At 33.9% G+C, this 16,979-nt stretch overlaps 1 protein-coding gene across 1 annotated transcript in view; it reads right to left on the bottom strand.

Moving 5' to 3' along the window:
• The window catches only part of LOC140161326 (long-chain fatty acid transport protein 2-like), a 442,693-nt gene that overhangs the window by 186,914 nt on the left and 238,800 nt on the right, over window positions 1–16,979 (bottom strand). The gene's annotated exons all lie outside the window — the stretch shown is intronic.

Below are 16,979 nucleotides of genomic sequence, written 5' to 3'. Positions count from 1 at the left end.
AACCTTTGTTTTGCTTAAAGGCCGTTGTCTGTGTGGCAGGTCACATGGGAACAAGTGAACACGGAACAAGGGCACACGCCACAAGGGAACAGCCTATGGATAAAGGGCCTAAGCTGTATTCGTATCGCTATTGGTCTTACGTCTTGTTTACGTACCTGTTTACATACAATGAATTGTGGGCTAGCATTGCTTTTCTTACCACGACAGCACGCTGTATAACTACATAGAGCAGTTCTCATAGTACTCGTCGTTCTTTTATTTCTATTCGGCTGTTTGTTTGTTCGTCAATGATAGTCACAGTGACCTACAAATCACTAAGAAGAGTACAACTGAAATATTAATTAGAAGCTATTATTAATTCTAACATGCCACGATTGGATGGATTATTTATTTCAGAACAACGTATGTAAAAAAGTAACTTAATAATGTTAGTATCTACAGGGATTTGTTGCAGTGCTGTAATGGTATATATTTAATGTGACCAGACCGAAAGTAAAAAAGACACTGGAGATAATCAGTTATAATCCTGCTACATTTTACATTAATTGTAAATGAAACACACAATACCTGTTGGACGAATAGACGAACTTTTCCCTTATATTCCTAGCACCATTTCACAATTTATTGTTATATTTAGGTTTAATCTCTCCCTAAGGCGACGAAAAAAGTCTGTTCACCGGACCCGACCGACCCAGAATTGTACGTTTTGAAGATTGTTTTTTGAATTTGGCTAAAATCATGTAAAATCAGCCGTTTTGGGACCAAAATAAAAATTTTTTTGTGAAATTTAAGGGTAACTTTAGCCTCCAGAAAAAGAAAAACAAAGAAAAAAGACTGACCGAATCTGATGAATCTATTAAGTATAATATTGTTTGTGATTTACACTGTCAAAATTGGTAAAATAAACAGCCCACAAACGGTTTTGTCTCGCATATTTTTCTCGGTAAGTTGAATTTTTCTAAACCCTATTTTGACTTATGTTTTATCAAAGTACAACAAGATATTATTGTAACGTTGCTAACAAAGTTAAATGGATCACCTACTGCTGGGTTCGTCCATCGATTGAGATCATCGCGTATGAAAAAAAGAATTATTTTCCTCATAGAGGCATTCATTAATATATTTTCTGATCTTGATGATTCTAAGCCCCTAATAATGATCAAACAGCATGTTTGCGGACATTCGTCTCATTTGATCGCGTTGAACCACAATTATTCATCACAGGTAAAAGTCAAATTCGTTCAGTGAAAATGTCGTACTCGTTCAGGGATATTAATTGATGATAAGACATGACATTATTCCTAAAACCCTCTTATGTAAATTGTTTTCAAAACCAACTTGTCATCAAGAGTTTACTTGAGCTTTATCTCGTAAGTGTGTTACGTGATTAATTACGTACAGTCAGCATATGACACCAGCCTTTATTATTCTTGATGGATTTGAAGGGTCACTTACCGTGATATAAACGTACTGACTTATGTGATGTAATTACCAGGCATTACCAGGGGAAAAGATGAACATGCTTGATGATTTTGCCCCATGTTCTACCTGCCTGGCCGACGTAGATTGTCAACTATGGAACATTTTGTAATATGTGTATTCTTGTAGAATGGCCAGAAGTTAATTGAGTTTGACCACAATAACTATAAGCATGTAAATTCAGCTGTTTCTGGCAAAAAGTAGATTGATTGATTTTGAATGAAAAAAAAAGCGAGGAACAAAATTCTAAAATATTTTTGGTCCTTTGGTAAAAAAAAAAAAAAAGAAAGAAAGAAAGAAGAAGACAAAGAATAATAATAATAATAATAAGAAAGCCCTACCGACCGACCTTCCCTGATCCTCCTGAAGAAAAGGGTTCTTTTTCGTCGCCTAAGCCGATGCCATTTGGGCAAATTAAACAATGTTGCTTTAGGAATTTTACATACCTGTCGTTTACAATAAAGTTATGATCACAAAAAACAATATCCCCCATTTTTAAAAATGAAAATTCAAATGTATCAAAAGAATAAGAAGAAGAATATCGATGCTAAATATCGAATATCGATGCTGAAGGAAGAACTTAAATAGCATATTTATTCACTTGGCCAGAGATCAGTAAAATATATTGTCGGGAGGTAAAAGAAAGGATACTAATAAAAACCTTCCTCCTCCACCCGCTTACAACTGCAGAGGATGACGTTGTAGATTTTGTACAATGCTAAGCCATATGTGCTTTGTATTATTTCATATTCATGTGTCATATTATACATCAGGCTGAGCAGTAAATCATTGAAATCATTATTGAAACGGACGCTTTATAGTAATCTGCACTTCGGTATTATGCAAAGCTGGTGACAACCTAAAGAATTTATATGAATCATGCTAAATAGACTCTCATCCAAAATTGTCTCAGTTCAATACCACAGTCTATTCAGCAATGACAGTTTAAGATGTAACCTTACGTAGTATAATAAGAGTTTTGAGCCCAATACATTCTCAAAGGTGAAATTCAAACGTCATTCGTATAAATGTACACCATCTGCCCTGATAGATTAGCAAGATTCAACAAAAGTAAACGTTGACCCAAAGTAACATTCAAACGAGGGTATTGAAGGTTACATTAGATTACTTACCATGTAGTTACCAGTATTCATATTTAAACAAATGGTTTTCAATTAATATAAGGTTTACGCTGACTGTATACCGTAAATGATCTATACGTTGACTCCAAGTAACCTTAAACATTTAAACAAGGTTATTGAAGATCAGATTGAATTATTAACCATGGGACTTTCAGTGTTTATATTCAAACAAGGTTTTTCAATTAATATCTGATGCACATTAAGCTTAATCCGAAACTGTCAATTTTTAAACAACTTCAGCTGACGATAAGCCGGCCGAGAAGACCTTAAGTGGTCTGTCATATATTATTTATGTGTTAAATTTCCGCGCGCTACAATGTAATTATAGCTTTAGTATAACGATGAAACACAGATAACCCAAACCTGAATTATTACTTACAATGTGTTCTTGCATATGGTGACAGATTGTTTTGGAGAAAATTAATTGAATTTACGTGGCTGCCGATAAAGCACAACAAGATTAATTAAATACTGGAATTGAATTGAATTGAATTGAATACTAGAAAGTGTATTCCATATTTATAGTGTACATCATAAAGACTAAAGAACTGTGTTCACACATTTGTTATGTTTGCGATCATACTGTCAGTGTAATTAATTTCTCCGTATGTGACCCGTTAAAGCGGTACTTGTCGGCTGCTACATGTGTCCCCTTTTCCACATTGTTGGCAGAAAATATCTCAAACAATCATGACAATCTGAAGTGGCGGTAATTTCAAATCATTCCCAAGTCAACGATGTTCAGGGGTGGCTATTGTTAATTCATACTCAGCGGTTATGTGTACGATACGAAGATATGATACTACTCTCGCCAAAACGGCTACATCAGTAAAACTCTTTAGATCCCAAATTAAAACAAACCTTATAGAAATGTACACTTAATACCTCTTAGTTTGGATTTACTTATTTTTATTTTTCTCCTTTTAAAACAAAAAATCGATTAAAATTAACTGATCTCTTAGCATTTATACTATATTCACAAAATGTCAGCTTTCTTGTGCGATATACGTACGTGAGCAAATGTTATGAAATCCTAATTTATATTCTGCATGTTCTTTATTCATCATTTTTTTCCTGCTTAGTTCGTTCTACATGAATGTATGAAAGAGGGTGGGGGTGTTTGTATGTATGTAATTGTATTTTATTAGACAAATTAAGAAACTTAGGCTAAGGTTAAGGGGGTGCTTGTTCAGGCCTTTTTGGCCTTCTGAGCATCTCCTCTTTCAAATGTGTTGTTTTGCTGTTATTGTATTGTTGTATTTTGAATGAAATAAAGATTGATTGATTGATTGATTGATTGTCTAGTAGGCATTGTGAGGTACGCCCGGATGGCACCAAAGTCCGCGGGGTAAGGGGTGGTAACCACCCAAGTCATTTATTATACATTTTTTTAATCATTGTGTTAGAAGTATGGACTTATATGTGATGTGATTAAGTTAAATGAGTCTGATGCCAATCAAAATCAGAATTCACCTCCCAACTTGAGTACATGAGTCATTGATCTCAGAGTTTTATTTTTCTGAAAATGATCATAATTAGACTTACGGTTTCAGAGAAGACCATTTTAATGTTGAATACTAGACTGGGTTTTTTTAGGAAATATGTGCTTATTTAAGCATCTAGCGGCGGGTTTGCGTTAAAGTTGGCAACCAAATTAGTATGGTTAATTCGGGTATGCTAAATTCAAATATTTTGTCTGTCAAGCTATATTGGAACCCCGATAGGTCGTACACGCACAAACATTACATATCTGGAATCCACAGGGTCAGACGCGTAATTGGACATTTGAAAGTGTTATTGGAATAAAATTAATTTTTGCCCCTTATGCGATCCTATGGGGTCATTTGGGTGTCTATTTGAGGGTCACGGTCTCAAAATGTTCCTTTGCATACAACAGATTCGAGTTCAGCATATCCAAATTAACAAAAATAAGCTGGTTGCCAACTTTTACGCAAACTTGCCGCTAGGAACGCGATTTTACCAAAATAGAACCAGTCTATACTATTATTAGCTAAAATTATCTCAAAATACAACATCTGACTCAATTTGCTATGACAATACACAGCTTTAAAGGTTCGTTTCGTTATGTACTATTTTGATATGGAAGGAAAATGTAAACTCATAGTTTTAATCAGACACCAAGTTGGTGCATACAAAGAAAATTTAGGAAATGAATGTAGTTAAAATAGCTTGGTAAGATAAGTATAGAGCTATGACACGTACAGACAAGCAGTATCCCAGCAAACACAAAACGTTTTCGACATCATTCACAAAAGGTTATAAAAGGTTGTCAGAAAACGTTTAAATGTCGGGTTATATAAAGGGTACATTAATGGTATAAAACGTTTTCATAACATTAAATAACATTTGTTGGTAATTTACTGCACATCAAACACAAATGTTTTACAGAAAACATTTAAATGTCGGGTTATATAAAGGGTATAAAAACGTTTTAATAACATTCCAAAAACATTTTTGAAAACTTGGTACAAATCATTCTAAACAGAATGTTATTTTGGGGTTGAAAAAATATTTTGCAAAAAATGTTTGCCCAAAATATTTACAATAACGTTTTTAAAATATTTTTACGACCTTTATAGAACCCGACATTTAAATGTTATTAAAACGTTTTATGAAAAACATTTTAAGAACATTTCTGTGTTTCCTGGGTGCAAATATTTTAAGATAATGTTATTTAAGTGTTGACAAAATATTTGGCCAAAAATGTTTGCAAAAATAGTTTACAATGACATTTCGGAAACATTTTAAAAATAATTGTTGTAGTGTGTTTTCATACAAAACGTTTTAAAACGATTTCATGACCTTTATATAACCCGGCATTTTAATGTTATTAAAACGTTTTTACCTAAACCAAAACCCAAAATATAACTTATTTCAAACGTTTTAAAAACGTTTTTGTGTTTGCTGGGATATGACAGGGAGATAAATGAAATTACATGAAATCATTTATTTGCTGGTTAGAAGTGTGATATTTCTTCGTCCGGATCATGTATACTGCTATATAAAAAACCAAAACCAAAACACACTACGTAACTGAACATATCGCTATGCTTGCAGCACCTAAGACCCCTATATCATAAGGATATGGAGAGATACATTTTATCTTAAGAAACGTGCTTCTGAGTAGCAAATTATATCATATTCTGTAAAAATCTCATTTTAAAAATCACCAAAATGCATCTTTTTATGGCAAAACTGCTTCCAATCTATACAAGTGCCCAAGCTGTTCTCATCAGATATGAGTGGGGCCAAGTCACCTTCATCACCTCCTATAAGATTACTATCCAGAGTGCTCCGGCATATAGATTTTTTTCGATGCAAATATGGGGTAAAATATCACATTATTCAATATGTGAAAACTTGCAGTGTTGCCAGTTCCAAAAAAGACATAAAAATGTTTTTTCCAAAACATTTTAAACTTTTTTCGTAACGTATGGAGATGGATTTATATCATGTAACAGTTGGTTTTGCACAAATGTTTTATGCATTGCTGCAATTAGAACGCCAAAATAGGGTAAATTTAACTTTTTTACCCCGAAATTGACTGAAAACTGCTTAAAACTAAGAATTGCCTGTTACCATGGCAACAAGCAAAAAATGGACTAACAATGCCCGTCACTGTAACACACTACCAAAGTACTTCAACCCCCAAGGTATAAGCAAAATCTATTTTTTGACCTTTGCCAACCCTACTGAAAAATTACCTGAACTTACAATTAAACAGGACAAGGCGAGTATGTCTCTTTATTAAGGTGTGTTTCATACACTGATTGTTGTGAGTATAGCATAGACGAATACAACGAGCCATGTCATGGTCAGGATTTGGTAGGCCATTACTGGGTCCCCGGCGCACCAAGCTGGTGTTGTGACTGCCCACTTGGGGGGATTAAAGCCGCTTAAAAATCAATGTTATATTGTATTGTGTTGTAAACTTTCATCATTCTTTTGTCTACGTGTAACACGGATGACGGGATGCAGTTTAAAATTCCCGCCAATGACGCATCATTTCACATTTCAGGTGAGATATACTCAGCGGAGACCCAGCCATGGCTGCCACTGAGGTATAGGAATGCTTGAAATTTGATTCGTCTATACTGATGACTAGAATACCTATATCAGCCTTTCGAATTATATTGACTACAGGGGGCGATATTATATATTTTTCTTTATTTTACAGTACAAAGCCGTTGTTACAATGCTCGCTACTCGCACCCAGCGAATCGGAAACTTACTACAAGTTATAAAGATACAGTTTATATTGAACTCATATTCATTAGTATCCCGATTAGTATGCGGTTGGGATGTATATAACGCATAAACAGTTTGCCCCTAAAATAGATAATTTCTGAGACCGCATTAATGTTTATATCCGAGGAATCGAACTAATAAATAGTCAACTAACCGTACCATCTAACATCTCTTATATCAGCATACCTTCACAAGTATCTTATAGACACCATTTCACATCAAATTCCCCAGGCTGTTATGTTATATCTTTTTTGAGGGGAGGGGGAGAGGGAGAGAATGTCCATGTAATGTATAATGTGTTCTTGAACATAGTATGTTTATTGCATCAGCTCTAGCTTATATGGTAAAGTAGGGACATCATTTCATCGAATTTCGCATAAAATCGAATACAAAAACCTCGCATGGAATGAGACCAAGTTATAAATAGCATCTTTTTATTTGAATCTGAACACTTTTATAACGTTTTGAATCGTTATCGATGAGACTTGTGTTCTCACAGCGACCCAATTTCGGTTCATACATCACATGGAACTTGAAATGATGAAGCAACAACAAGCAACGTCAAATGTATGCCAAATATGTTGAGTGTCTCATGGTACTCTTTAAATGCATACGTAGTCCCCCTCTTGAAGCACCGGATAATTCCACCTCATGCATAAACATGAAGTATTGCGTGAATGCTGATCATTTAGAATTTCGGATTTACCATCGCTTTAAATTAAGATTATGAAATATATATGTTATTTGTATTACAAATTTATAAATCAATGTAATAAACTTGTCAAAAGTTGAAGAAAACGTATTTAAACTTTAACATCATTTACTTTTTTTTGCTTGGAACATAAAAAACATAAATATTAATATAACGGTATAGCCTAGTACCAAAATTGTAAAAAAAGACCACACAAACATACAAAAAAAACTCACTGTTACCATTACTACAAACACATGAGCAAAACTTCAATGACTTCAATGTTGAAGTATAGTGTGGCATGTGGCAACATAAAGGCCATGTACTCATTTGTATTGATTATAACTTGGCCCACCTATGACATTATTACAGAATAGTCCTGAAGCAAAATGTGGGACTTATTATAGGAAAGTTATGCATCTTGCCTGACGGAGATATGGCGAGCATTCTTATAACCATATTGCGGAGGTTAAAATTAAAATTGATTAAGCTTATATAAAGCATATAAGATCAATTATTAGATCAAATAATTCAAATATCTCTTGATTTCATAACGTTTAATACATAATCATTTAAAATTGAAACTTCAATCACTGCAAATTAATAATTATGAAATCTGACGAATGAAAATCAAAACAAAACAATACATCCAATACATTTCTTGTTGGTGAATTGTCATAACCAGATTGATTAGCCTCACCGCACGCAAGATTAATTTTAAGAAGATTAAAGGATGCGTATTAAGAAATACGATATCTATTCAACTTTATAAGACATCAATGTAGCAACTGCTCCACTCTGTAGAGAATCTATCCTTAATAATTTTATGACCCAGCCCCTTGATTTGCTCACATTTCCCATGTGTCATGATAGTGATTATTGAGGCATCAAAAAGTAACCCGTGGTTTCCCTTCAGGCAGGTGCAATTTCTGAAATAATGATCAAGCTAGAAATAGGAATACTGCAGTATCGATCTGAAAAACTGATAGCTAACGATAATACTGTGTTATGTGCCGAATGATGATGCCCCAATTCAAATAAGTTTTATCTGCACAACATGTCTATCACAAAATTTCTTTCAAGGTTAGTAATGACGGAAAAATGTTTACCCAGAAGGGACAAATCATAGACAAGATAGATATAGAAAATACATTAAAATCTGATATAGGTTGCGATACATTTATGACTTTAAGTATTAGTTGGAAAAATAGGAAGTAAGCCCTAATTATTTTTTCATTTTACCTGTTCTATTTCTCGTGAGTGAATAATTTAGCTAAAAGCACGTATATTTTTACTACTAGCTTTGAGGAAATTAAGCAAATGAAAGAATAACAATATAATCAATGTAACTAAAATTAATTTTAATTTCCTATTTGAACAATGTTAAACTAGTACACACCGATCGAGCTGAAAGCTGGTTATATTTAGGGTATGATTGAGAAAGAATAATATTTATCATGATAACTTGAAATTGATAAAGCTGGAGGAAACTGCAAGTGATACTCAATTCGTTAAGTGTTTGATAGTTCACGTAACGTTGCTCTTAATACGATTACATAAACGCATCCCAAAAATAAAGTATCCAGTTTGATTTTGGTCCATAAATCAAAAGATGGGGTCTTAAATCAAGACCTACCATAAGTATGTTACACATGAATTTATTCCGCACAGTTTGTTACCTCATTTGTCCAAATCGATGCAGAATTGATGACACAATGACTTTTTGAATGCAATCGCCTCAATTTTAAAAGTTGCAGTAAGTTCCTATTGATTTGGTCCTGCTACTCAATATGGGTAGCGATAGATCAAGAGCATGCGCCGCAGATGTCTGGCAGTCATTGATGCAGCAGGAGGACATACCATATATTGATTGTGAAGTGTGAAGGGTAAAACATTGAGGAAGGAGTAAAAGAGTATCTGTATTGAATAAAACACATGAAATGAAGTCAAACAGTCTTAGACCGTCTCTGTTATTGTGTACCTTTATGAAGAATCTTGAGAAGCAGGAAAACCACATCAATAGGGATTATTGCAACTTTTAAAATTGGGGTGGTTGCATTTAAAAGATCACTGTGTCATCAATTCAGCATCGATTTGGACAAATGAGATATCAAACTGTGCGGAATAAAGTCATCTGTAACATACATTTGGTAGGTCTTGATTGAAGACCCCATCTTTGATTTATGGACCAAAATCAAACTGGATACTTTCTTTTTGGGATGCGTTTATGTTTATACATGCGACAAATGACAAAATGTGCAGGCAGTTATTTAATCTGATTTAGACAAAATCATGTTTCATTCTTGTACTAATTCATGCCAAACAAATTATATTGTAACGATCTATTTAAGCAATACTTCATTTTTTTTTAAAATAACCCAATTTTTAGTTCGATTGAGCTAACGCATTCTGGGTTGTGATTACCCGGTCCTTTTCGTAGATGTTGGTCGGTGATGGCTCCATCACATGATGGCAAAACATTCAGTTTTCTCATTTGACCATTATGGACGTGTAAAAGTATAAGTGCAGGTAAGTAGAGCCGAGACAATCCTTCCTGGTGATAGAAAAGAATTTCTTTTAAATAGAACGGTATATTGCACATTAGCCGATAGGGAAATGGCAACATGTACCATTTATCACGTACCACGCCCGAGGTAGACTATAGAGGTCTACCAAGTCAGTTCCAGGCTGTATGAATGGAACGATAGCAAAGTGATATGTTTCTTGCTGTAGTTTGATTGATTTTCCCTTGTTACATTTTCTCGGGGGACATATTAGGCAGGTCCATCCAAGGAAAAAATATCACTTTCCCTACCGAAACCATAGTGTCATGTATGTTATTTGGGATGAATGAATAAAATTATGAATATTAAGTAACTACCAAAGATAATATACATGAAGTTTCCAAAAAAACGTCACGTATCTTCAATACGAAAGGTCCAAATTTTTATGTGATGTTGGCTTTTCCTCCGTTGTCAATATCAAAATGTCAATTGTCAATTTTTAATAATGTACCATAAAGTTTGCATTATATCGCGCATTTACAAAATTATTTGATATCAGAAGGACATGCTTCGTATTCAGAATGTAATTTAGTGTGTCTGATATGCGCAAAGGTGGGTGACCGGGGCCTTAAGTGGTCTGTCGGATATTATTATTATTGGTTTTCTTTCCCCGTATTATAATGTAATTAGAGCCACAAATTTTCCGTTTTCTACTTTTAAATTCCGTTTGTCAATATGTCACTTTCCGTGTTTCTTTTCGTTATTTTGTTGTTTAATAATAATAATAATAATAATAATAATAATTAATTAGAATTTCGGATCCACCATCGCTTTAAATTAAGGTTATGAAATATGTTATTTGTATTACAAATTTATAAATCAATGTAAACTTTTCAAAAGTTGAAGAAAACGTATTTAAACTTTAACGTCATTTACTTTTTTTTGTTGCTTGGAACATAAAAACATAAATATTAATATAACGGTATACCCTAATACCAAAATTGTAAAAAAAGACCACACAAACATAAAAAAACCACTGTTACCATTACTACAAACACATGAGCAAAACTTCAATGACTTCAATGTTGAAGTATAGTGTGGCATGTGACACGTACTTGAAGTTGTTCTAATCATTTTGAGACAACATCGATGATCCATCTTATCCCGACACACAAAATATGATCCAATGAGTACCGTATTGTATTACAGGCAACATAAAGGCCATGTACTCATTTGTATTGATTACAACTTGGCCCACCTATGACATTATTACAGAATAGTCCTGAAGCAAAATGTGTGACTTATTATAGGAAAGATATGTATCTTGCCCGACGGAAATATGGCGAGTATTCTTACAACCATATTCATGATATTGTGGATATTAAAGGCATATATTGGAATGTCATCTTTCATATAAGATCAATTATTAGATCAAATAAAATAAATATCTCTTGATATCAGCACGTTTAATACATAATCATTTAAAATTTAAACTTCAATCACTGCAAATTAATAATTATGAAATGAAAATCAAATCAAAACAATACATCCAATACATTTCTTGTTGGTGAATTGTCATAATCAGATTGATTACCCACACCGCACGCAGGTTTACTTTAAAGAAAATTAAAGGATGCATATTAAGAAATGCGATATCTATTAAACTTTATAAGACATCAATGTAGCAACTGCTCCACTCTATAGAGAATCTATCCGGAATAATTTTATGACCCAGCCCCTTGATTTGCTCACATTTCCCATGTGTCATGATAGTGATTATTGAGGCATCAAAAAGTAACCCGTGGTTTCCCTTCAGGCAGGTGCAATTTTTGAAATAATGATCAAGCTAGAAATAGGAATACTGCAGTATCGACCTGCAAAACTGATAGCTAATGATAATACTGTGTTATGTGCCGAATGATGATGCCCCAATTCAAATAAGTTTTATCTGCACAACATGTCTATCACAAAATTTCTTTCAAGGTTAGTAATGATTAGTAAAAATGTTTACCCAGAAGGGCCAAATCATAGACAAGATAGATATGGGAAAATACATTAAAATCTGATATAGGTTGCGATACATTGGTGACTTAAGTATTAGTTGGAAAAATAGGAAGTAAGCCCTAATTATTTTTTCATTTTACCTGTTCTATTTCTCGTGAGTGAATAATTTAGCTAAAAGCAGATATATTTTTACTACTAGCTTTGAGGAAATTAAGCAAATGAAAGAATAACAATATAATCAATGTAACTAAAATTAATTTTAATTTCCTATTTGAACAATGTTAAACTAGTACACACCGATCGAGCTGAAAGCTGGTTATATTTAGGGTATGATTGAGAAAGAATAATATTTATCATGATAACTTGAAATTGATAAACCAGGAGGAAACTGCAAATGATACTCAATTCGTTAAGTGTTTGATAGTTCACGTAACGTTGCTCTTAATACGATTACATATGTTTATACATGCGACAAATGACAAAATGTGCAGGCAGTTATTCAATCAGATTTAGACAAAATCATGTTTCATTCTTGTACTAATTCATGCCAAACAAATTGTATTGTAACGATCTATTTAAGCAATACTTCATTGTTTTTTGAAAATAACCCAATTTTTAGTTCGATTGAGCTAACGCATTCTGGGTTGTGATTACCCGGTCCTTTTCGTAGATGTTGGTCGGTGATGGCTCCATCACATGATGGCAAAACATTCAGTTTTCTCATTTGACCATTGTGGACGTGTAAAAGTATAAGTGCAGGTACGTAGAGCCGAGACAATCCTTCCTGGTGATAGAAAAGAATTTCTTTTAAATAGAACGGTATATTGCACATTAGCCGATAGGGAAATGGCAACATGTACCATTTATCACGTACCACGCCCGAGGTAGACTATAGAAGTCTACCAAGTCAGTTCCAGGCTGTATGAATGGAACGATAGCAAAGTGATATGTTTCTTGCTGTAGTTTGATTGATTTCCCCTTGTTACATTTTCTCGAGGGACATATTAGACAGGTCCATCCAAGGAAAAAATATAACTTTTCCCTACCGAAACCATAGTGTCATGTATGTTATTTGGGATGAATTAATAAAATTATGAATATTAAGTAACTACCAAAGATAATAACGAAAATATACATGAAGTTTCCCAAAAAACGTCACGTATCTTCAATACGAAAGGTCCAAATTTTTATGTGATGTTGGCTTTTCCTCCAATGTCAATATCAAAATGTCAATTGTCAATTGTTAATAATGTACCATAAAGTTTGCATTATATCGCGCATTTACAAAATTATTTGATATCAGAAGGACATTCTCCGTATTCAGAATGTAATTTAGTGTGTCTGATATGCGCAAAGGTGGGTGGCCGGGCCCTTAAGTGGTCTGTCAGATATTATTATTATTGGTTTTCTTTCCCCGTATTATAATGTAATTAGAGCCACAAATTTTCCGTTTTCTACTTTTAAATTCCGTTTGTCAATATGTCACTTTCCGTGTTTTTTTGTTGTTTAATAATAATAATAATAATAATAATAAGTCAACATAATTAAAACCCACCAATAGTTAAACATGATTTAATGTTTTTTGATTTTGTTCCTTTTGTTTTCAATTATTTCAATTTTATTTTTCCAACTACATGAAATTCTGTTTTCCGTTTTCTACCTCCGATTCCGTGAAATTAGTTAGTTTTCCGTTTCACGGAAAACTTATGGCTCTAAATTGTAGTTATAATTTTATTATGTTGATAAATCGCGGAGAACCAAGTTTGAATTATTACTTGTAAAGTGTTTCATGAGTAAAATATTGTATTTTATAGAGAATGTTAATATAAGCTAAGATTAATTGGAATTTTGTAGAAATGACTGTTGTGAATGTGGGATTGCAAAAGGTTCGTTTAATTTAAGCTTTAGTAAAGCAAATCACTTACACTGTTACTGTTCCGCAAATCTTCACTCAATGAAAGCAAGTTAATTGTCTGTGTAGTACGCCACTATATTGTCATTGAATAACGAAGATATAGTTGTCAATACATTGATATATTTTCGTTATGCTCAAATTTTTCCGAATGTTGTTATTTCTTTGACTACATCGATTTATAAATCTGAAAGCCAAGTAACATAGTTGCGACAGTAACTGAGCTGATATTTGGTACTTATCATTTACTATGAAACAAACCTGTAATTGATACCATGAAGCTGGAGTATTATATTTAAACAATTATACGGCCGTGGTGACTGACTTAAAGAGCTCGCATGAATATCGACAGACAAGTCGATGTAGCTTTTGAAGGCGTGTTTGTTTAGTTTTTCAATTTGACCGTAAAAAAGAAAGAAAGAAAGAAAAAATGAAAAAAACCAAAAAAAACCAAAATCCCCGACAATTCTTCGATTTTTATTTCGTTACTACACACAGCTGTTATCTTAATTTAATCATGAGTGTCTCCTACACGTCTGTTGTCAAAATAGAATGCTCTTATATTATACATTATTTAATACTTCATCTATTTTATTTTGTCTGGAGCAAATCATGTCCTCTGGTATTGATAAAGCAAGGGACACTGCCTCCTATTACTCTCTTCTTTTTTGGAAGGTTTCAAAGTTGAGAAATACCAGCTGAACAAGATAAATATCACGTAACAGCCTGCGGGATTCGAGGTGAACACACGTGGATTGGATTTAAAAGATGTTTGCTTGTACGTACAACTGGTTTAATTATAATTTCTCGGATATAATATTAATACAGTCTCTACACAAATAGAAGATAATTGCAACATGTGACTGGCCAAAACGGACTTTATATATCCGCTACCACACAGCCGCACTTATTTCTTGACTTGTAGGAAATATTTGTGACAGCTGTCAGGTATGTGCCCATAAGCATGCACCCATTTCGAAGAAAATGACAACCCCCTAATGTAAGTAACGAGCCCATTTCATATAAATGGGAGACAAATGTACACGGCTAAGGGTCGCCCCTAGTTTTCAATACATTGATATATGTTCGTCAAATTCCTATTTTTCCGAATGTTGTTATTTCATTGACTGCATCGATTTATAAATCAGAAAGCCAAATAACATACTTAAGCCGAAATTCTACCCGATCAGCATTCACACAGTACTTCATGTTTATGCATGAGGTGAAATTATCCGGTGCTTCAAGACGGGAACTACGCATGCATTCTAAGATAAGAGTGCCATTGAGACACTCAACAAATTTGGCACACATTCCCTCATCATTACAAATTCAAAGTTAAGAGGTATATGAACCAAAATTGGGTTGTTGTAAGAACGTAAATTCTCATCGATAACGAAAACATTATGAAGGTATTTAGATTCATATTAAAAGTTGCTATATATAGTTTTGCGTTTTGTTGCCGATTCTAGCTAAATTCGATGAAATGATGCACCCACTTCCCCCCCTTTTTTTTAATAAAATGCTAGAGTGAACAATAGTCCACGGGGAGTGAAACAGGTCAAGAACTTATAGGCACCTAGGCACTATAAAAACAACAACCACATGGGCCAATCAGTGGTTCACAGCAGCTTACAACAAGAGTGAAGGGGTACAGTAAAGCACCAGACGCATGAAATAAGATGCTTATGCACTCTGCTCTTGAAGGATGGTGCGCCGTTGGCAGATATCAGTGTCCCCGACTACATGTACTTCATCTGGTAGACTATTCCAAACGTGAACTGCAATGTGAATGAAGGTCCTGCCAGTAAATATGGCAATGTGAGAGCATGGCAAGGTTTGGACATATAAAATGTCGTACTCGTTCAGGTATAATTATTGATATGGCATGACATTCCTCCTACAAAGCTTCTTATATAAATTGTTTTCAAAAGCAAATTGTCATCAAGAGTTTACTTGATGTTCATCTCGTAAGTGTGTCACGTGATTAATTACGTACAGTCAGCAACTGACACCAGCCTTTATTATTCTTGATGGATTTGAAGGGTCACTTGCCGTGATATAAACGTACCAACTTACGTAATTACCAGGCATTACCAGGGGAAACGATGAACATGCCTGATGATTTTGCACAAGCCGATACCATTTTCTTTTGGCAAATTAAATTATTTGCCAGGATTTTTATATAACCGTTGCTTGAAATTTAATTTATGATCACAAAACGTATTACTATAAATAATAAGATCTAATTTATTGTACTTATTGAAGATTCAACACTAACAGTCAACTATTTTGAATGCAGTAATTAGCTCTTTTGGAAGATCTGTAGATCGACAATTTCTGGCACACATTTTTTGTTGTTACAGTCCTGTCCGACTGCCTGGCCAGAAAGCACTGTCCAAGAGGGCAGCATGTTTCCTGCGCAGGCATCACAGGCTTTTGAAACTCTTCTGAATTCGACACAATACTCTAATTGCTCATGGTGACTTAATTATTGATCAGCGGAAATTCAATTCCAAACACTTGAGTAATATCTAACTTGAAAAATGACAAATCAGTTTCTAACCGTTTTTTGACAATTTTAATTAACCGAAGTAAATGGCTTTAATTTAACTAAAATTATTGGGAAATATAGCAATTATTGGGAAATATAGCACTACTTGTATATCCATTAAAAATAGTAATAAACCAAGAAAGAAGATATATTTTATTTGAATCAGCGCACTGCATTGTTCGGATACCATGTTGCCTGATCAGGTAGTGTTGCCTGACTAGGCACTTGGACCGGACTGCCAAACAGCTTTCAATCACAGTTCAAAATGAGTTTTGAACCCAGCACATTCTCAAGCGGGAAATTCAAAGTCATTCTAATAAATGTACACCATCTATAGAACTTGCGATGAATGATAGATTAGTGTGATCCAACGGCAGTTGACCCAAAGCAACCTTAAATTATTTGCCATGCAATTACAAAAGTTTTC

Source organism: Amphiura filiformis, chromosome 9 (assembly GCF_039555335.1).
Source record: "Amphiura filiformis chromosome 9, Afil_fr2py, whole genome shotgun sequence".
In the NCBI taxonomy this organism is placed as follows: Eukaryota; Metazoa; Echinodermata; class Ophiuroidea; order Amphilepidida; family Amphiuridae; genus Amphiura; species Amphiura filiformis.
This window is presented reverse-complemented; position numbering and strand designations above follow the sequence as displayed.